Raw genomic sequence first — 23,651 nt, 5'->3', positions numbered from 1 at the left:
GGGCACCCTGGCACTAGCCAAGGTGCCCCCACATTGTTCAGGGCAAATTCCCCGGACTTTGTTAGTACGGGGACACCATTATACGCGTGCACTACATATAGGTCAATACCTATATGTAGCGTCACAATGGTAACTCCGAACATGGCCATGTAACATGTCTAGGATCATGGAATTGTCGCGCCAATACCATTCTGGTATTGAGGGGACAATTCCATGCATCCCCGGGTCTCCAGCATAAAGCCCGGGTACTGCCGAACTAACTTTCCGGGGTCTCCTCTGCAGCTACTGCTGCTGCCAACCCCTCAGACAGGTTTCTGCCCCCCTGGGGCCTGGGCAGCCTGGTCCCAGGAAGGCAGAACAAAGGATTTCCTTTGAGAGAGGGTGTTACACCCTCTCCCTTTGGAAAAAGGTGTGAAGGGCCTGGGAGGAGGAGCCTCTGGAAATGCTTTGAAGGGCACAGATGGTGCCCTCCTTGCATAAGCCAGTCTACACCGGTTCAGGGATCCCCCCAGCCCTGCTCTGGCGCGAAACGGGACAAAGGAAAGGGGAGTGATCACTCCCCTGACCAGCACCTTCCAGGGGAGGTGCCCAGAGCTCCTCCAGTGTGTCCCAGACCTCTGCCATCTTGGATGCAGAGGTGTGAGGGCACAATGGACAGCTCTGAGTGGCCAGTGCCAGCAGGTGACGTCAGAGACCCCTCCTGATAGGTGCTTACCTTTCTCTGTAGCCAATCCTCCTCTCTGGGCTATTTAGGGTCTCTCCTGTGGGCATCTCACGAGATAACGAATGCAAGAGCTCACCAGAGTTCCTCTGCACTTCCCTCTTCAACTTCTGGATCGACTGCTGACTGCTCCAGGACGCCTGCATAACTGCAACAAAGTAGCAAGAAGACTACCAGCAACATTGTAGCGCCTCATCCTGATGGCTTTCTCAACTGTTTCCTGGTGGTGCATGGTCTGAGGGCTGTCCGCCTTCACCCTGCACCGGAAGCCAAGAAGAAATCTCCCATGGGTCGCCGAAATCTTCCCCCTGCTAACGCAGGCACCAAACCTCTGCATCACCGGTCCTCTGGGTCCCCTCTCATCCTGATGAGCGTGGTCCCTGGAACACAGGAGCTGAGTACAAGTGTCTTTGACAGTCCAGTGGCCCTTCTGTCCAAATTTGGTGGAGGTAAGTCCTTGCCTCCCCACGCCAGACAGTAATCCTGTGTACTGCATGAACTGCAGCTGCTCGGGCTTCTGTGTACCTTTGCAAGACTTCCTTTGTGCAAAGCCTAGCCCAGGTCCCCAGCACTCCGTCCTTCATTGCCCAACTCGCTGAGTTGGACTCCGACGTCGTGGGACCCTCTTTTGTTGCTCTGAGTCGACCATCATCCTCAGATCTTCTAAGTGCCTGTTCGGGTGCTTCTGCAGGTGCTGCCTGTTTCTGCATGGGCTCTCTGTGTTCCTGAGTGCCCCTTCTGTCTCCTCCTCCAAAGGGAGACCTTCTGGTCCTTCCTGGGCCCTAGCAGCACCCAAAACCCTCAACCACAACTCTTGGAGCTGGCAAGGCTTGTTTGTGGTCTTTCTGCATGGAAACAACTCTGCATCCTCCAGCACGCCATGGGACATCTTCTGACCAAAGGAGAAGTTCCTGGCACCTTCCGTTGTTGCAGAATCTTTGGCTTCTTCCACCCGAAGGCAGCCCTTTTGCACCTTCATCCGGGGTTTAGTGGGCTCCTGCCCCCCCCTGGACACTTGCGGGACTCTTGGACTTTGTCCCCTTCCTTTACAGGTCCTCAGGTCCAGGAATCCATCTTCAGTGCTTTGCAGTCATTTGTTGCCTTTGCAGAATCCCCCATCTCGACTTTACTGTCTTTCTGGGGCAGTAGGGTAACTGTAATCCTACTTTTCAGGGTCTTGGGGTGGGGTATCTTGGACACCCTTAGTGTTTTCTTACACTCCCACTGACCCTCTACACACTACACTAGGCCTGAGGTCCATTCGTGGTTCGCATTCCACTTTTGGAGTATATGGTTTGTGTTGCCCCTAGGCCTATTTCACCCTATCGCATTCTATTGTGTTCTACAGTGTTTGCACTACTTTTCTAACTGTTTACTTACCTGATTTTGGTCTGTGTATATATTTTGTGTATTTTACTTACCTCCTAAGGGAGTATATCCTCTGAGATACTTTTGGCATATTGTCACTAAAATAAAGTACCTTTATTTTTAGTAACTCTGAGTATTGTGTTTTCTTATGATATAGTGCTATATGATATAAGTGGTATAGTAGGAGCTTTGCATGTCTCCTAGTTCAGCCTAAGCTGCTCTGCTATGGCTACCTCTATCAGCCTAAGCTGCTAGAACACCTCTAATCTACTAATAAGGGATAACTGGACCTGGCACAAGGTGTAAGTACCACAAGGTACCCACTATAAGCCAGGCCAGCCTCCTACATCGGGGGATCCGCCTCATCATTTACCTGGACGACATACTCCTGATGGATCAATCCAGGTCGCATCTTATATCCAATTTGAACATGACTATTGCTCTCTTTCAGGACCTGGGATTTGTGATCAACCACCAGAAGTCGGAGCTGCTACCTTCGCAGTCAATGACTTTTCTGGGGTTCCTCATAGACTCCCAGTTGGTATCTCTCAGTCTCCCAACTCCAAAGATCTCCAAGATCAAGAAAGGGTTAAGCAAGGTCTTGAGGCGAGACAGGATCTCTCTTCGGCAACTTGCCAGAGTGGTGGGTCTGCTCTCATTGTCGATCCAGGTCATTTTTCCAGGCACTCTTCACTACAGGGCTCTCCAGTGCTTTAAAGCCCACCACCTTCGACGCGGTCTGACATACTCCGAACTGGTTTCTCTCACCAAGGAGGCAAGGACGGAGTTGCAGTGGTGGCTAGACCACATGGAGGCGTGGAATGGCAGGGCCATTTTCGGGCCTCCCCAGACTTGGTCATAGAGTCGGATGCCAGCCGTCACGGATGGGGAGCCCGTTGCGGGGACATCTCGTTCGGGGGACGATGGACTCCTCAGGAGCTCAGCATGCACATCAACTGTCTGGAGCTCCTAGTGGGCTCGTTTGCGATCAGATCCCTGACCCGGGACAGAATCTCCTGCGTGGTCCTTCTTCGGATGGACAATGTGGCAGCAGTGCAATACATAAACCGCCTTGGGGGTACTCAGTCGAAGGCCTTGGTGGAGCTGGCGAAGGACTTTTGGCATTTTTGCCTCGAGCATCAGATCTCCGTCACGACAGAGTATCTCTCGGGTTCCCAGAACACTCTGGTGGACTGGAATTCCAGGTTCCTGTCGGACTCCAGTGATTGGCAGCTGGATCCGGTGATTTTTTGGGCGATCATGGAATGGTGGGGTCCGTGTTCAGTATACCTTTTTGCTTCCAGGTGGAACACCCTTCTACCTCTGTACTTCAGCTGGCGCCTGGATCTGGGAGCAGCGGCAGTGGATGCGTTTCTACAGAACTGGGGCTCGCACCAGGGGTATGCGTTTCCCCCTTTCCTTCTGATTCCGAGATTATCAGCCCAGGTACGTCGACAGGAAGCGACAATGGTTTTAATAACCCCTCTGGGCATTCCCAGGCGTGGTTTCCGTCTCTTCTGGAGCTCTCGTGCGACTTTCCAATCCGTCTTCTGGAATGTCCTTCGATTCTTCAGGACCCGACAGGACAATTCCATCCTCTTGTCCTTCAGGGCCATCTATCACTGGTGGCCTGGAAGATTTCAGGACTCGCTGGCAAGATTGTTGACTTTCGCAAGAAGCTAAACACTTTATTGCACAAGCCTGGGCTCCAGGGACTGGTAAGCAGTACAGGTCCGTGTGGGCTAGATGGGCTCGCTGCTGTATGGACAGGCATACCAATCCCACGGGGGCCCACATTACCGATATCCTGCATTTTTTGGCCGAACTAGCGGGTGCTGGTTTGTCTTATTGCACGGTGAATTCCTTTAGGTCGGCCATCTAGGCGGATCACCCCATCTCAACAATCATCCAGTGGGGAAACATCCCTGGGTATGTAAACTCTTTAAGGGTATCAGACTTTCCAGACCTCCGCAGCCTAGGGACTCGGAGTTATGGGATGTCAACCTAGTTCTTTGCCTGTTTTCCTTGTGGCAGGACAATCAATATCTTTCTAGGAAAGAATTATCAGCTAAACTGGCCATGTTACTGTACCTCATTTCATGCAAAAGGGTATCGGACGTTAGAGCCTTAGACATTTCGGATACAGTGTTTTCTCCGGAAGGAGTTAATTTCACAGTTTCTCGAAGGACCAAGTGCCTTACCAGGTCGGTATCGTATCCTGCGTTTCCTCTCGCCCCTAAACTTTGTGTAGTGCGGTGCTTAAAGGCCTACGAGGAAATGACAGCTGAGCTTCGTCCTCCTGGGGAGCGTCAGCTGTTCATTTCTTTGAAGAAACCTTTTAAGGCAGTTTCCTCCCCTTCCATTGCCAGGTGGGTCAGATGGATCTTGGCGGAAGCCGATATCAGCATACAGGTGTTCGGAGCACAGTCTGTTAGAGGCACCATGGCCTCCAAAGCCATTCAGGTAGGAGGTAGGTTAGAAGACATCATGAATGCGGCAGATTGGTCCTCTGAGTCGGTTTTCAAAAAGTTCTACTTTAAACCAATACATGAGGCAGCCTCTTTGGTGGTTAGTAAGCTCTGAACTTGCATAATCCTCGCCTCCCGTCCTGACATAGAATGCAAAATTTCCTAGCTATCGTGAAGGAAAGTTTCAATTCTATTAAGGACACAGAGGCGAGGATTATCCCACCCTCCACGTGTCACGTGTCTTTCCCACCCGCAGGTCCGTTGGAGCTCGTACGGAGGTGGTATTTGTTTGTTTATATTTTGCATGTGTATGCATATTCTTCTAGACTGGTTATGGCTGTGAGTGATCCTATTTGGAATACTCTCCAATTGTCGTTTTTTCCTGCCATTTCTATGGTTTATGACACTACAATATCTTTAACTTTACAGGTTTTCTTTAAGTTTGGTTAATGACTCATCTTGGGTATGACTGGATTAATATTTCATGTTTCTCCGTAGGATCTGAGGCAGCGGCCACTTGAGGAATCAAGGTTCTCTTTCGCAGTGAAGACAAGGGAGAGTGACGTGGTCGAGGGCATTTATACAGTTGATAAACTCGGACCCTTATTGGACAATGGTTGCTATGGAAGCAGACTCATGGGATTTGTAGTTCGTTATGTGTTTTTGTTTAAACTTTGAACTTGCTGTTTAATAAAGAGCGAAGAAAGAACTGCATAATCCTCACCTCCGTGTCCTTATTAGAATAGAAACTTTCCTTCACGAAAGCTAGGAAATTTCACATTCTCTGTTACTCTGGGTTGTGTTGCAGTTCCAGAGGCTGCCATGTGTGGCACTGGACTTACTCCAGGTCGGAGCTGGAGGATATTCCTGAGACATTCCAGACAGTTTTAGGTCCTTTTTGGCTGCAGTGACTTTTGAAGGGCAGTTTCCTCCCTTAGCTCCTCCCCTTTCGCAGGAAGTAGTCTCCATTCTTCAGCCAGCTGTTCGGTAACAGGCCCCATCTATTTTATCTTTGAGTTCAAACATGGCTAAAAACACTCATTTATTAGCAATCTCTTTTAAATAACCCTCTTTTTAGTAAAAAAAAAAAGAAAAAAACCTGAGTACACTTTATATATTTGAGAATATTGCACCAAAATGCACTATTAATAAACATTTTCAGAAAAAAGTATTTACCGTCTCGCGCATCTCGTTCCCTCGCTCCCGGCTTAAGGCTTTAGCTCATTTTCTGCATTTGCAGGTTCAGTAGCACCAGGATCTTTAGAAGCCTTCACCCGACTCAGAAGATTGTTCCAGCACCACCGCCTGCACCTGCCTGCCCCCCTGCACCTGCCTGCCCCCCTGCACCTGCCTGCCTCCAAATCTATTCCACCCACCCTTCCTCCTCCTGCACCTCCCTGCATCCATATCTATTCGACGCACCCTCCCTCCCTCCTGCAGCTGCCCCTGCATCCATATCTATTCCATGCACCCTCCCTACCTCCTGCACCTGTTCCTGCACCCATATCTATTCCATGCACCTTTCCTCCTCCTGCACCTCCCTGCATCCATATCTATTCCACCCACCCTCCCTCCCTCCTGCAGCTGTCCTTGCATCCATATCCATTCCACGCACCCTCCCTCCCTCCTGCACCTGTCCATGCATCCATATCTATTCCAAGCACCCTCCTCCCTCCTGCAGCTGTCCTGCATCCATATCTATTCCAAGCACCCTCCCTCCCTCCTACACCTGTCCCTGCATCCATATCAATTCCATGCACCCTTCCTCCCTCCTGCAGCTGTCCCTGCATCCATATCTATTCCATGCACCCTTACACCCTCCTGCGGCTGTCCTTGCATCCATATCTATTCCAAGCACCCTCTCTCCCTCCTGCAGCTCCCCTGCATCCATATCTATTCCACGCACCCTCCCTCCCTCCTGCAGCTGCCCCTGCATCCATATCCATTCCATGCACCCTCCCTCCTGCAGCTGTCCCTGCATCCATATCTATTCCACACACCCTCCCTCCCTCCTGCACCTGTCCCTGCATCCACATCTATTCCAAGCACCCTCCCTCCCTCCTGCAGCTCCCTGCATCCATATATATTCCACGCACCCTCCCTCCCTCCTGCACCTGTCCCTGCATCCATATCTATTCCAAGCACCCTTACACCCTCCTACAGCTGTCCCTGCATCCATATCTATTCCAAGCACCCTCCCTCCCTCCTGCAGCTGTCCTGCATCCATATCTATTCCAAGCACCCTCCCTCCCTCCTGCAGCTGTCCTGCATCCATATCTATTCCAAGCACCCTCCCTCCCTCCAGCAGCTGTCCCTGCATCCATATCTATTCCAAGCACCCTCCCTCCCTCCTTCAGCTGTCCCTGCATCCATATCTGTTCCAAGCACCCTCCCTCCCTCCTTCAGCTGTCCCTGCATCCATATCTATTCCACCTGCCCTTCCTCCCCCTGCACCTGTCCCTGCATCCATATCTATTCCATGCACCCTCCCTCCCGCACTTCCCTGCATCCATATCAATTCCATGCACCCTTCCTCCCTCCTGCAGCTGTCCCTGCATCCATATCTATTCCATGCACCCTTACACCCTCCTGCGGCTGTCCTTGCATCCATATCTATTCCAAGCACCCTCTCTCCCTCCTGCAGCTCCCCTGCATCCATATCTATTCCACGCACCCTCCCTCCCTCCTGCAGCTGCCCCTGCATCCATATCCATTCCATGCACCCTCCCTCCTGCAGCTGTCCCTGCATCCATATCTATTCCACACACCCTCCCTCCCTCCTGCACCTGTCCCTGCATCCACATCTATTCCAAGCACCCTCCCTCCCTCCTGCAGCTCCCTGCATCCATATATATTCCACGCACCCTCCCTCCCTCCTGCACCTGTCCCTGCATCCATATCTATTCCAAGCACCCTTACACCCTCCTACAGCTGTCCCTGCATCCATATCTATTCCAAGCACCCTCCCTCCCTCCTGCAGCTGTCCTGCATCCATATCTATTCCAAACACCCTCCCTCCCTCCTGCAGCTGTCCTGCATCCATATCTATTCCAAGCACCCTCCCTCCCTCCAGCAGCTGTCCCTGCATCCATATCTATTCCAAGCACCCTCCCTCCCTCCTTCAGCTGTCCCTGCATCCATATCTGTTCCAAGCACCCTCCCTCCCTCCTTCAGCTGTCCCTGCATCCATATCTATTCCACCTGCCCTTCCTCCCCCTGCACCTGTCCCTGCATCCATATCTATTCCATGCACCCTCCCTCCCGCACTTCCCTGCATCCATATCTATTCCATGCACCCTCCCTCCCTCCTGCAGCTGTCCCTGCATCCATATCTATTCCATGCACCCTTCCTCCTCCTGCACCTCCCTGCATCCATATCTATTCCATGCACCCACCCTCCCTCCCTCCTGCACCTCCTTCCATCCATATCTATTCCATGCACCCTCCCTCCCTCCTGCAGCTGCCCCTGCATCCATATCTATTCCACACACCCTCCCTCCTGCACCTGTCCCTGCATCCATATCTATTCCAAGCACCCTTACACCCTCCTGCACCTGTCCCTGCATCCATATCTATTCCACGCACCCTCCCTCCTCCTGCACCTCCCTGCATCCATATCTATTCCATGCACCCTTCCTCCTCCTGCAGCTGTCCCTGCATCATATCTATTCCATGCACCCTCCCGCCTGCACCTGTCCCTGCATCCATATCTATTCCATGCACCCTCCCTCCTCCTGCACCTCCCTCCATCCATATCTATTCCATGCACCCTCCCTCCTCCTGCACCTCCCTGCATCCATATCTATTCCACCCACCCTTTCTCCTCCTGCACCTTCCTGCATCCATATCTATTCCAAGCACCCTCCCTCCCTCCTGCAGCTGCCCCTGCATCCATATCTATTCCACGCACCCTCCCTCCCTCCTGCACCTGTCCCTGCATCCATATCTATTCCACACACCCTTCCTCCCTCCTGCACCTGTCCCTGCATCCACATCTATTCCATGCACCTTCCCTCCTCCTGCAGCTGCCCCTGCATCCATATCTATTCCACGCACCCTCCCTCCCTCCTGCAGCTGCCCCTGCATCCATATCTATTCCAAGCACCCTCCCGCCTCCTGCAGCTGTCCCTGCATCCATATCTATTCCACGCACCCTCCCTCGCTCCTGCAGCTGTCCCTGCATCCATATCTATTCCACGCACCCTCCCTCCCTCCTGCAGCTGTCCCTGCATCCATATCTATTCCACGCACCCTTCCTCCTCCTGCACCTCCCTGTATCCATATCTATTCCACCCACCCTTCCTCTTCCTGCACCTCCCCATCCATATCTATTCCATGCACCCTCCCTCACTCCTGCAGCTGTCCTGCATCCACATCTATTCCATGCATCCTTCCTCCTCTTGCACCTCCCTCCATCCATATCTTTTCCACCCACCCTCCCTCCTCCTGCACCACCCTGCATCCCTATCTATTCCACCCACCCTTCCTCCTCCTGCGCCTCCCTGCATCCACATCTATTCCAAGCACCCTCCCTCCCTCCTGCAGCTGCCCTTGCATCCATATCTATTCCACCCGCCCTTCCCCCCTGCACCTGTCCCTGCACCCATATCTATTCCATGCATCCTCCCTCCTCCTGCACCTGTCCCTGCATCCATATCTATTCCACGCACCCTCCCTCCCTCCTGAAGCTGTCCCTGCATCCATATCTATTCCACCCACCCTTCCTCCTCCTGCACCTGTCCCAGCATCCATATCTATTCCACCCACCCTCCCTCCCTCCTGCAGCTGCCCCTGCATCCATATCTATTCCATACACCCTCCCTCCCTCTTGCACCTGTCCCTGCATCCATATCTCTTCCACCCACCCTCCCTCCTGCAGCTACCCCTGAATCCATATCTATTCCATGCACCCTTCCTCCTCCTGCACCTCCCTGCATCCATATATATTCCATGCACCCTCCCTCCTTCTGCACCTCCTTGCATCCATATCTATTCCACGCACCCTTCCTCCTCCTGCACCTTCCTGCATCCATATCTATTCCCCCCGCCTTTCCTCCCCCTGCACCTGTCCCTGCATCCATATCTATTCCATGCACCCTCCCTCCTCCTGCACCTTTCTTGTCTCCTGCACCCATCTTTATTCCAAGCACCCTTCCTCCCTCCTAACTCTGTCCCTGCATCCATATCTATTCCAAGCACCCTTCCTCCTCCTGCACCTGTCTTGCCTCCTGCACCCATCTTTATTCCATGCACCCTTCCTCCCTCCTGCACCTGTCCAGCCTCCCTGCATCCATCTTTATTCCATGCACCCTTTCTCCCTCCTGCAGCTGTACTGCTTCTCTGCACCCATCTTTATACATGGCAAAAAAGGCTTACACCTAATTGGCACATTCAAATTAATTTATAAGTCCGAAGCAAAGTCGTACTACAGACACCTAGGGCCTATAAATTAATTGCTACTAGTGGCCCTGCAGCGCTTATTGGGCCACCCACTTAAGTAGCCTCACAAAACATGTCTCAGGTCTGCCATTGCAGCCTGTGGGCAGCTTTAAGCTGCCAATTTAACTTGATAAAAAAAACTTTTTGCCAGGCTTACAACTACATTTTACAATACAATACAATTCAGGCATAGGGTAGGTCCTAAATAGCCCATAGAGCAGGGTGCATTGTATTTAAAAACTTGGACATGTACGTTTATGTTTTACATGTAAATCCTCTTTAATGGCATAGTTGGGTTTTAAATCACAATTCTGAAAATGCCACTTTTAGAAAGTTGACATTTTCTTGTCCTAAACATTTGGTGTCCACAGCTTATTTCCTTGGTCAAACGACTAGGTGTAGTTGATCTTTATGTATTCCTCCTAGACAGCATTACAAAGGGGGACTGGGTGTTGGCAGGATGGGTCATCCTGGTCTGATGGAAGGGGCAGAGCTGTGCACAGCCCCACTTTCACTTCAAAGAAACTGCCTGAGCATACACAGAAAGAACTTCACACAAGCCTTTTGTGGCTCCAGACATCTTGGGACCAGGGCAGGGAGGCAGGAAATTCCTCAACCTTCTGTGGAAGGAGAAACTCTAGAAGTTTCTTACACTTTAAAGCTGGCACCAGGTATGAAAATAAGACTCTCAACCCAATCTTCAGTTCAATTCTGGACCTGCTGGGGACTATCAGAGCTCTGCAGCCAGTGGCCTGCTGTGTACTTCAGAGGCCTGCCCTGCTGCACCAAGAGGACTTCCCTGCTGCTTGATGCATGCATTGTGCCCTCCGAGGACTGCCCTGCTGCACCAAGAGGACTGCCCTGCTGCTTGACGCATGCATTGTGCCCTCCGAGGACTGCCCTGCTGCACCAAGAGGACTGCCCTGCTGCTTGATGCATGCATTGTGCCCTCCGAGGACTGCCCTACTGCTTGATGCATGCATTGTGCCCTCCGAGGACTGCCCTACTGCTTGATGCATGCATCGTGCCCTCCAAGGACTGCCCTGCTGCTTGATGCATGCATTGTGCCCTCTGAGGACTGCCCTACTGCTTGATGCATGCATTGTGCCCTCTGAGGACTGCCCTGCTGCACCAAGAGGACTGCCCTGCTGCTTGAAGCATGCATTGTGCCCTCCGAGGACTGCCCTGCTGCACCAAGAGGACTGGCCTGCTGCTTGATGCATGCATTGTGCCCTCCGAGGACTGCCCTGCTGCTTGATGCATGCATTGTGCCCTCCGAGGACTGCCCTGCTGCTTGATGCATGCATTGTGCCCTCCGAGGACTGCCCTACTGCTTGATGCATGCATCGTGACCTCCGAGGACTGCCCTGCTGCTTGATGCATGCCTCGTGCCCTCTGAGGACTGCCCTACTGCTTGATGCATGCATTGTGCCCTCTGCGGACTGCCCTGCTGCACCAAGAGGACTGCCCTGCTGCTTGAAGCATGCATTGTGTCCTCCGAGGACTGCCCAGCTGTTTGAAGCATGCATTGTGCCCTCCGAGGACTGCCCTGCTGCTTGAAGCATGCATTGTGGCCTCCGAGGACTGCCCTGCTGCTTGAAGCATGCATTGTGCCCTCCGAGGACTGCCCTACTGCTTGAGAACTGCTTTGATGCTTGTGCCCAGGACTGCCAGACTGACTCCAGGGGCTAGTTGGCTGGCCTCCTGCTCAGAGCCTAAGGGACAGAAAAGGCTCCAACCATCTTGAACCTGCACCTGTACCCAGTTTGAGTGAGTCCTAACCCTCCAAGTGGTGCCCATCCAGTCCTGGTCCCTTGGAAGTAGTGGTAAAGGTGCCAAGGTAATTCAAAAGCAAAAGATGGAACTTGGAAATGTTTCTGCCAAAAAGTGACCTGAGAACCAAGAGGAGACAGGGACCTACCTGCTCCCTGATTCGCCTAATGTGCATCGCCAGTCCACCTGACCGCAACGTTCTTCTCTGCAGCAGCAAATCATGTTCAGTGGCTCCTCTTTGGAAGGGTATCCACCCTCTTCGGCTACAGCCTGCAGCTTCATCCCGCTGGGATTTTCGACTTCCAAAAAAGAGACTGAGTCCGAACATAGAAATTTCCACCACAACTTTGTTCACTGGCTCCCCAACGATGACTCCTCCACCTGAGACACCGTTGGCTGCCTTGCCCCACTGACCTTTACCTTCTCAGACATTTTTCCATTAAAATTCTTCCAAACCTGAAGGTGACCAGAGACCGTGCCCAATCCACTTTGTGCATCCGAACTGCACTTCATTGCGGACAGCCATTATAGGAGGCTGGCTCCGTATATAGTAAACAGAAATGATGTACACTGTGCAAAGTCCAAACAACCACAGCCTGGTATCCAGAGGCAAAAACAGATCAACTAATGCGCTATTTTGTGGTCGCTGGCCAAGCAATTAGGCTAATCTTGGAGATGTGCTTAGCATTTGTTGTACTCACACTATCAATAAATGTAGACACACACTCAGAAGAATAACTCGAGACTAATTTACAAAAATACTCCAGATTTTTATAACATTTTAAGATCAAGATCATCAAAATTGGGTAAGTACTTTTTAGTTTATGATTGTTCAAAGTTTAGAAAATGTTCTATTTCTGTGCGTAATTACGCACCACAGGAATCAATGGGAGAAAACGTTTAAATTGCATATATAATCCGGCAATACTTTCACAAGTGTCACCTTTTGTTTCTAGGTCAAGGTCATCGAGATGTCCTGTGGGCCAGTCGGAGAAGTTTGGGTGACTCCCGGTTTCGGCAGGATCAGCTGCTGAAAATCTCAGAGCTGGTGCGCCACAGGGAAGGGGACCACTTGGAAACACACTGCACAGAGGGACTTAGAGGAAAGTCTGGTGGGTCCCCTTGGAGGGTCGGGGTCGCAAGGGGTTAGGAACCCCTAGAGCACAGCTGGTTCTCTGATGTAGGGACCAGGGAGGCCATGTGCAAAGCAGATAGGTCAGCCAAGGGTCGTGCATCAAGGAGCCTTTAGAGCTGGGTTCAGGTCACTTTGAGGGTGAATTGCAGGTCAGCAGGGCCACTCTGGGGATGGTTCGTGGGTGTCTTGAAGTCCCTTGACTGGTGCTTGCTCCTGGTCCTTGGAGAGTTTGGTGTGGACTTTTCTTCCGGGTGTCTGACGTTGGGGGTCCAGTACTCCAGGCTATGGCACTTCTCCACCACTGGAAGTGGCTGGGCCTCCAAGCTGTCTTCTGGGTCTGTTGGGTGAAATGTAGTCAGGCTACTCTGTCTGGTTTGTTGGTCAGCAGCCGGTCAGTGAACCGGACTTCACTGGTTGCAGGAAGTGATGCCTTTACTCAGAGGGAGGTTCTTGGTGATTTTTAGAAGGTTGGAGGTCCTCTGGGGTTTCTTAGAGTCTGTCTGATGTCCAGTCGACTCCTCAGGGGTGATTGTCGAGTCCCGGGTGAAGCAGGCAGATTAAGGCTCCTTTTTCACTGGTCTTCTTTTGTTTGTCAAATCTGATTTCCAGGTCTAGGGATGTCCACTAAATACTGCATTCAATGGGGGCTAGAGGGGTTCCTGGTAGTGGCCAATAGGCCACTTACCTTTGGGTAGCTACAACCACTACGTGACCACTTCCTGTGGGTAAGGGTCACATCCCTAGCCCTAGTTGGCTATTCTCTCATCCAAGATGGAAAAAAATGAAATGCGGTGGTCACCTCGTCTGCCACACCTGAGGGTAGGTGCCGGCTGAAGGTGGCCACTCCCCCTATCCTTTGTGTGTTTTCCAGCTGTTCCTCCAACCAGAAGTGGGGTCTGGGATGGGGAGTGTTGCTAGCAGCAAGAGGCTAGAGCAGAGCTTCAAAGGCGGTATGGCCTTTGAAGCTCCCCGCCAGAGCAGGGCACATTCCTGGGGGCAGAGGTGTGACACCTCCGCCCAGGAAAGGCTTTGTCTTCTGGTCCCAGAGAGCAGGAGCTCTCACCCAGGGATCCAGAATCGTGTCTGGTGGTGGCAGACTGGTGAGGACCAGCCAGCAACAATTCCAGGGTGGTGTAGGTTTTGCATGGGGCTCCTCTAAGATAGCCAATGGGTACCAGTGAGGATTTATTATTCTGAGTTATTTGATACCAACCAACCCAGGGTTCAGAGTAGCCATCATGTAGCTAGGAAACTCGTAATGACCAGTGTCCAGTACATGTACTTTCTATGGCTCCCCTGTACACTTACTGTGCCTTAAGGTTTTGTAAAGACACGGTCAGGGCATATTTGCTCATGCAACTATATGCCCTCACATGCATTATAGTGCACCCTGCCTTAGGGCTGTAAGGCCTGCCAGAGGGGTGACTTACCTATAGTGCATGCAGTGTTGATGGACAGGGCACTCTTGGTGAGTGCCATGTCGGGTTTGTAACTTTTAAATGCACCTTCTCATGCACTTGCAGTGGCAGTCTGCATGACGCTGGTGTGGGGGTCTCTCAGAGTGGCACAATTGGTGCTGCAACTCTGGGGGTCCCACTTCAGTACCCAGGCCCCAGGTACCCGGGGTACCATTGACTAGGGACTTACAAGGGTGACGGAAGTACCAATCATAGTACAGTTTTGAGGAAAGAGATCTGGCCCTGGGAACCTGTTTAGCAGGGACTGTAGGAGGCTGGACTGGCTTGTAGTGAGTACCAAGGGGTACTTGCACCTTGCACCAGGCCCAGTTATCCCTTATTAGTGTATAGGGTGTCTAGCAGCTTAGGCTGATAGATAATGGTAGCTTAGCAGAGCAGCTTAGGCTGAACTAGGAGACGTGTGAAGCTACTACAGTACCACTTAGTGTCATATGCACAATATCATAAGAAAACACAATACACAGTTATACTAAAAATAAAGGTACTTTATTTTTATGACAATATGCCAAAGTATCTTAGAGTGTACCCTCAGTGAGAGGATAGGAAATATACACAAGATATATATACACAATAGCAAAAATATGCAGTATAGTCTTAGAAAACAGTGCAAACAATGTATAGTTACAATAGGATGCAATGGGGAAACATAGGGATAGGGGCAACACAAACCATATACTCCAGAAGTGGAATGCGAACCACGAATGGACCCCAAACCTATGTGACCTTGTAGAGGGTCGCTGGGACTATTAGAAAATAGTGAGAGTTAGCAAAATAACCCTCCCCAAGACCCTGAAAAGTGAGTGCAAAGTGCACCAAAGTTCCCCTAAGGACAAAAGAGTCGTGTTAGAGGAATAATGCAGGAAAGACACAAACCAGCAATGCAACAACTGTGGATTTCCAATCTAGGGTACCTGTGGAACAAGGGGACCAAGTCCAAAAGTCACAAGCAAGTCGGAGATGGGCAGATGCCCAGGAAATGCCAGCTGCGGGTGCAAAGAAGCTTCGACTGGACAGAAGAAGCTGAGGTTTCTGCAGGAACGAAAAGAGCTAGAGACTTCCCCTTTGGTGGACGGATCCCTCTCGCCTTGGAGAGTCGTGCAGAAGTGTTTTTCCGCCGGAAGGACGCCAACAAGCCTTGCTACACGCAAATCGTGCGTTTGGCGTTTTTGGACGCTGCTGGGGCCCAGGAAGGACCAGGAGGTCGCAAATTGGACCTGCAGAGAGAGGGGACGTCGAGCAAGACAAAGAGCCCTCATTGAAGCAGGTAGCACCCGGAGAAGTGCCAGAAACAGGCACTACGAGGATGTGTGAAACGGTGCTCGCCGAAGTTGCACAAAGGAGTCCCACGTCGCCGGAGACCAACTTAGAAAGTCGTGCAATGCAGGTTAGAGTGCCGTGGACCCAGGCTTGGCTGTGCACGAAGGATTTCCGCCGGAAGTGCACAGGGGCTGGAGTAGCTGCAAAGTCGCGGTTCCCAGCAATGCAGCCCAGCGAGGTGAGGCAAGGACTTACCTCCACCAAACTTGGGCTGAAGAGTCACTGGACTGTGGGGGTCACTTGGACAGCGTCGCTGGATTCGAGGGACCTCGCTCGTCGTGCTGAGAGGAGACCCAAGGGACCGGTAATGCAGCTTTTTGGTGCCTGCGGTTGCAGGGGGAAGATTCCGTCGACCCACGGGAGATTTCTTCGGAGCTTCTGGTGCAGAGAGGAGGCAGACTACCCCCACAGCATGCACAAGCAGGAAAACAGTCGAGAAGGCGGCAGGATCAGCGTTACAGAGTTGCAGTAGTCGTCTTTGCTACTATGTTGCAGGTTTGCAGGCTTCCAGCGCGGTCAGCGGTCGATTCCTTATCAGAAGGTGAAGAGAGAGATGCAGAGGAACTCGGCTGAGCTCATGCATTCGTTATCTAAAGTTTCCCCAGAGACAGAGACCCTAAATAGCCAGAAAAGAGGGTTTGGCTACCTAGGAGAGAGGAAAGGCTACTAACACCTGAAGGAGCCTATCAGCAGGAGTCTCTGACGTCACCTGGTGGCACTGGCCACTCAGAGCAGTCCAGTGTGCCAGCAGCACCTCTGTTTCCAAGATGGCAGAGGTCTGGAGCACACTGGAGGAGCTCTGGACACCTCCCAGGGGAGGTGCAGGTCAGGGGAGTGGTCACTCCCCTTTCCTTTGTCCAGTTTCGCGCCAGAGCAGGGGCTAAGGGGTCCCTGAACCGGTGTAGACTGGCTTATGCAGAATTGGGCACATCTGTGCCCAACAAAGCATTTCCAGAGGCTGGGGGAGGCTACTCCTCCCCTGCCTTCACACCATTTTCCAAAGGGAGAGGGTGTCACACCCTCTCTCAGAGGAAGTTCTTTGTTCTGCCATCCTGGGCCAGGCCTGGCTGGACCCCAGGAGGGCAGCTGCCTGTCTGAGGGGATGGCAGCAGCAGCAGCTGCAGAGAAACCCCAGGAAGGGCAGTCTGGCAGTACCAGGGTCTGTGCTACAGACCACTGGGATCATGGAATTGTACCAACAATGCCAGGATGGCATAGAGGAGGCAATTCCATGATCATAGACATGTTACATGGCCATATTCGGAGTTACCATGGTGAAGCTACATATAGGTAGTGACCTATATGTAGTGCACGCGTGTAATGGTGTCCCCGCACTCACAAAGTTCAGTGAATTGGCTCTGAACAATGTGGGGGCACCTTGGCTAGTGCCAGGGTGCCCTCACACTAAGTAACTTTGCACCTAACCTTTACCAGGTAAAGGTTAGACATATAGGTGACTTATAAGTTACTTAAGTGCAGTGTAAAATGGCTGTGAAATAACGTGGACGTTATTTCACTCAGGCTGCAGTGGCAGGCCTGTGTAAGATTTGTCAGAGCTCCCTATGGGTGGCAAAAGAAATGCTGCAGCCCATAGGGATCTCCTGGAACCCCAATACCCTGGGTACCTCAGTACCATATACTAGGGAATTATAAGGGTGTTCCAGTAAGCCAATGTAAATTGGTAAAAATGGTCACTAGCCTGTTAGTGACAATTTGGAAAGAAATGAGAGAGCATAACCACTGAGGTTCTGATTAGCAGAGCCTCAGTGAGACAGTTAGTCACTACACAGGTAACACATTCAGGCACACTTATGAGCACTGGGGCCCTGGGTTACCAGGGTCCCAGTGACACATACAACTAAAACAACATATATACAGTGAAAAATGGGGGTAACATGCCAGGCAAGATGGTACTTTCCTACACAACCCCCCCCCCCAAACGAAGGACAATAAGACTAGCCATTACCTGATGAGTCTTCATTGTCTAAGTGGAAATATCTGGAGAGTCCATCTGCATTGGAGTGGCTACTCCCAGGTCTATGTTCCACTGTATAATCCATTCCCTGTAGGGATATGGACCACCTCAACAATTTAGGATTTTCACCTTTCATTTGTTTTAGCCAAAGTAGAGGTTTGTGGTCTGTCTGAACAATGAAGTGAGTGCCAAACAGGTATGGCCTCAACCTCTTCAGAGCCCAGACCACAGCAAAGGCCTCCCTCTCAATGGCAGACCAACGCTTTTCTCTAGGGGTCAACCTTCTACTAATAAAAGCAACAGGTTGATCCTGGCCCTCAGAATTAAATTGTGATAGGACTGCCCCTACTCCTAATTCAGATGCATCAGCTTGGACATAGAATTTTTTAGAGTAACAAGGGCTTTTCAGGACAGGTGCAGAGCACATGGCCTGCTTCAGCTCCTCAAAAGCTTTCTGACAGTTTGCTGTCCATAATACCTTTTTAGGCATTTTCTTGGATGTGAGGTCATTAAGAGGGGCTGCAATGGAGCCATAGTTCTTAATGAACCTCCTGTAATACCCAGTGAGGCCTAGGAAGGCTCTCACCTGAGTCTGAGTGGTAGGGGGAACCCAATCAATAATAGTTTGGATTTTCCCCTGAAGTGGTGCAATCTGTTCCCCACCAACAAGGTGTCCCAGATAAACCACCTTACCCTGCCCTATCTGGCACTTTGAAGCCTTGATAGTGAGGCCTGCCTTTTGCAGAGCCTCCAAAACTTTCCAAAGGTGGACCAGGTGATCATCCCAGCTGGAGCTAAAGACAGCTATATCATCCAAATATGCTGCACTGAAAGCTTCCAGCCCTTGCAGGACTGTGTTCACCAACCTCTGAAAAGTGGCAGGTGCATTTTTCAAACCAAAAGGCATTACAGTAAACTGGTAATGTCCTCCAATGGTAGAAAATGCAGTCTTAGGTTTAGCATCTTCTGACAATTTGATCTGCCAATACCCTGCAGTCAAATCAAAAGTGCTTAGATACTTGGCAGATGCCAGTGTATCTATGAGCTCATCTGCCCTGGGTATAGGGTGAGCATCAGTTTTGGTTACCAAGTTGAGACCTCTATAGTCTACACAAAACCTCATTTCCTTCTTTCCATCTTTAGAATTGGGTTTTGGTACCAGTACCACAGGAGAAGCCCATGGACTGTCAGAGTGCTCAACTACTCCTAGTTCCAACATTTTCTGAACTTCTTGCTTTATGCAGTCCCTGACATGGTCAGGCTGCCTATAGATCTTACTTTTGACAGGTAAACTGTCTCCAGTATCTATAGTGTGCTCACACCAAGAAGTGGTGCCTGGCACAATGTAGAAGAGTTCTGAAAATTGTCCTAGGAGATTTATGCAATTATCTTTCTGCTCAGCAGTAAGACAATCAGCCAAAACTACACCTTCCACAAGAGCATCTTGTTCTGTGGAAGAGAAGAGATCAGGTAGAGGATCACTGTCTTCTTCCTGTCCCTCATCTGTTGCCATGAGCAGGGTGAGATCAGCCCTGTCATAGTAGGGTTTCAGGCGGTTGACATGGAGCACCCTAAGGGGACTCCTGGCAGTGCCTAAGTCAACCAAGTAGGTGACTTCACCCTTCTTTTCAACAATTGTGTGGGGTCCACTCCATTTATCTTGGAGTGCTCTTGGGGCCACAGGCTCCAAGACCCACACTTTCTGCCCTGGTTGGTACTGAACAAAAACAGCCTTCTGATCATGCCATTGCTTCTGGAGCTCTTGGCTGGCCTGAAGGTTTTTACTGGCCTTTTTCATGTACTCAGCCATCCTTGATCTGAGGCCAAGTACATAGTCCACAATATCCTGCTTAGGAGCTTTTAAAGGTTGTTCCCAACCCTCCTTTACAAGTGTGAGTGGACCCCTAACAGGGTGTCCAAAAAGAAGTTCAAAGGGGCTGAAGCCCACTCCTTTCTGGGGTACCTCCCTGTAGGCAAAAAGGAGGCATGGTAGAAGGATATCCCATCTCCTGCGGAGTTTTTCAGGGAGACCCATAATCATGCCTTTGAGAGTTTTATTAAATCTCTCCACCAGTCCATTTGTTTGTGGATAATAGGGTGTTGTGAACTTGTAAGTTACACCACACTCCTTCCACATGGCCTTTAAGTATGCAGACATGAAATTGCTTCCCCTGTCTGATACTACTTCCTTTGGGAAGCCCACCCTGGAAAATATTCCCAGGAGGGCCTTTGCCACTGCAGGTGCTGTAGTGGTCCTTAAAGGAATAGCTTCAGGATATCTTGTGGTATGGTCCACTACCACCAAGATAAACCTATTGCCTGAAGCAGTAGGAGGGTCAAGGGGGCCAACTATGTCAACCCCTACCCTTTCAAAGGGAACCCCAACCACAGGCAGTGGGATAAGGGGTGCCTTTGGAGTGCCACCTGTCTTGCCACTGGCTTGACAGGTTTCACAGGACTTACAAAATTCTTTTGTGTCCTCAGACATCCTAGGCCAATGAAACAATGGTACCAATCTGTCCCAAGTTTTCATTTGACCCAGGTGCCCAGCTAAGGGAATGTCATGTGCCAGTGTTAGGAGGAACTTTCTGTACTCCTGAGGAATCACTAATATCCTGGCAGCTCCAGGTTTAGGATCCCTATGCTCAGTGTACAAGAGGTTGTCCTCCCAGTAAACTCTGTGAGAGTCACTGACATCCCCATTAGCCTGTTTGACAGTTTGCTGTCTGAGACCCTCTAATGTGGGACAGGTTTGCTGTGCCACACTCAGCTCCTCCCTGGCAGGCCCCCCTTCACCCAAAAGCTCAGCAGTGTCTGCTTCCAGCTCCTCTGGTGTAGGTTCTGCACAGGGAGGGAATTCTTCTTCCTCAGAAGTAGAATCCACTGTAGAGGGAGGGATAGTAGGAAGTGGTTTGCTTCTACTAGCCCTAGCTTTAGGGAGCACTTGGTCCATTGTTCCAGGATCCAAGCTTCCCTGTCCTTTTTGCTTTTTGGCCTGAGCCCTTGTCAAAGCAAAAATATGCCCTGGGATGCCCAGCATTGCTGCATGGGCCTCCAACTCCACATCTGACCAAGCTGATGTCTCCAAATCATTCCCTAATAGACAGTCTACAGGTAAATCTGAAGCTACCACAACTTTCTTTGGACCAGTTACCCCCCCCCCAGTTGAGATTTACAACAGCCATGGGGTGGCTTTGTGTTATGTTGTGAGCATCGGTTACTTGGTACTGGTGTCCAAGTATGTGTTGTTCAGGGTGCACCAGTTTCTCAATCACCATTGTGACACTGGCACCTGTGTCCCTGTAGGCCTGGACCTCAACACCATTTATTAGGGTTAGTTGCTTGTACTTCTCCAAGTTATGGGGGCAAGCAACCAGAGTGGCTAAGTCAATAGCCCCTTCAGAGACTAAAGTAGCCTCTGTGGTCTCCCTAATCAGACCAACCCCAACTAAATTACCAAAAGTGAGCCCAGCTACTCCCTTGGATTGGCTATTAGTAGGTTTGCTCCCACCACCACTGCTATTAGTAGGGACACTAGGTGTAGCAGTAGGGGTTGTAGTGGTAGGAGCTGTGGTGCCTTTCTGTGGACAACTGGGATCTGTTGTCCAATGGCCTTTTATTTTACATAAATAGCACCATGGTTTCTTTTCCTTGTTCTGATTAAAGGAGGATTTGGACCCACCACCCCCACCAGAGTGTTTTTGTGGGCCTGATGAAGACTCATTTTTAGATTTGTCCCCACCCTTGTCAGAAGACTTACCATCCTTCTTTTTGTTGCCATCTTTGTCACCCCCTGTATGAACTTTTCTGTTCACTCTTGTTCTGACCCATTTGTCTGCCTTCTTTCCCAATTCTTGGGGAGAGGTCAGATCAGAGTCCACCAAGTACTGGTGCAACAAATCAGACACACAATTATTAAGAATATGCTCTCTCAGGATTAAGTTATACAGGCTGTCATAATCAGTAACTTTACTGCCATGTAACCACCCCTCCAAGGCCTTCACTGCCTGGTCAATGAAATCAACCCAGTCTTGTGAAGACTCCTTTTTGGTCTCTCTGAACTTTATCCTGTACTGTTCAGTGGTTAAGCCATAACCATCCAGGAGTGCATTCTTAAGAACTTGGAAATTATTAGCATCATTTTCTTTTACAGTAAGGAGCCTATCCCTACCTTTTCCAGTAAATGATAGCCATAGGATAGCAGCCCACTGCTTTTGAGGGACATCCTGTACAGCACAGGCCCTCTCAAGTGCAGCAAACCACTTGTTAATGTGATCCCCCTCCTTATAAGGGGGAACTATCTTGTGCAGATTCCTGGAATCATGCTCTTTTGCAGGATGACTATGGGGAATACTGCTGCTGCCACCATGGGTTTCTAAACCCAACTTCTGTCTTTCCCTCTCTACTTCTAAAGACTGTCTATCCAAATCCAGCTGTTGCTTCTTGAGCTTCAGTCTGGTTTGTTCCACTCTCAATCTATTGAGCTCCCTTTCTAACAATCTGTCATCAGGGTGGGTGGGAGGGACATTTCTAGATACAGAGGTATGATGGGAATGAACAGAAGGAGACCTGTCCCTTACAGAGGGCACCCTAACAGCTTGGCTACCAGTATAATGTGAGAGCACACCATTAGTATGGTGTGATTCAACCTCTGTACCAACTATGCTAGACTGTCTAGTAATGGGCAGGCTGAGAAGTTTCTTTCCTGAACCTTTTCCTGGGGGAGTCCCTGGATCAGATTGAGAACCATTAGCTACTTTTTCTACAGATTGGGCACTTATGGCCTTATCCTGTACTCTAAGCATATTAATTAACAGTTCTAAAGAAGGATTCTTCCCTACACTCAAACCTCTCTCTATGCAGAGACTCCTTGCTCCTTTCCAGCTAAGGTGATCATATGCAAGTTTGGACAGTTCAACATTTTTTCCTGTGCCAGACATTTTTTAGAGAGAGTTAAAGTGATAGAAAAAGAGAAAAAAGTTTTCAGAACTTTTTGGAAAGACAGAAAAAAACTTTTTAAACTTTTAAGAACTTTTTGAAAGTTTAGAAGTACTTTTCAGCACTTAGAAAAGAGTGAAAAGAGGAAATGCAAAACTTTTTGGCTATGTGTATATACACTGACCTTGTTTTGTATATTTTTCTCTTATGAAAAGTACAATGACAAGAGTGGTAAGTAGTCTCAAGCACTTATCCCACCACTGCACAACCAATGTAGGAGGCTGGACTGGCTTGTAGTGAGTACCAAGGGGTACTTGCACCTTGCACCAGGCCCAGTTATCCCTTATTAGTGTATAGGGTGTCTAGCAGCTTAGGCTGATAGATAATGGTAGCTTAGCAGAGCAGCTTAGGCTGAACTAGGAGACGTGTGAAGCTACTACAGTACCACTTAGTGTCATATGCACAATATCATAAGAAAACACAATACACAGTTATACTAAAAATAAAGGTACTTTATTTTTATGACAATATGCCAAAGTATCTTAGAGTGTACCCTCAGTGAGAGGATAGGAAATATACACAAGATATATATACACAATAGCAAAAATATGCAGTATAGTCTTAGAAAACAGTGCAAACAATGTATAGTTACAATAGGATGCAATGGGGAAACATAGGGATAGGGGCAACACAAACCATATACTCCAGAAGTGGAATGCGAACCACGAATGGACCCCAAACCTATGTGACCTTGTAGAGGGTCGCTGGGACTATTAGAAAATAGTGAGAGTTAGCAAAATAACCCTCCCCAAGACCCTGAAAAGTGAGTGCAAAGTGCACCAAAGTTCCCCTAAGGACAAAAGAGTCGTGTTAGAGGAATAATGCAGGAAAGACACAAACCAGCAATGCAACAACTGTGGATTTCCAATCTAGGGTACCTGTGGAACAAGGGGACCAAGTCCAAAAGTCACAAGCAAGTCGGAGATGGGCAGATGCCCAGGAAATGCCAGCTGCGGGTGCAAAGAAGCTTCGACTGGAC

The sequence above is a fragment of the Pleurodeles waltl genome, chromosome 2_1 (assembly GCF_031143425.1).
Source record: "Pleurodeles waltl isolate 20211129_DDA chromosome 2_1, aPleWal1.hap1.20221129, whole genome shotgun sequence".
Lineage (NCBI taxonomy): Eukaryota > Metazoa > Chordata > Amphibia > Caudata > Salamandridae > Pleurodeles > Pleurodeles waltl.
Note: the sequence above shows the minus strand (reverse complement) of the source record.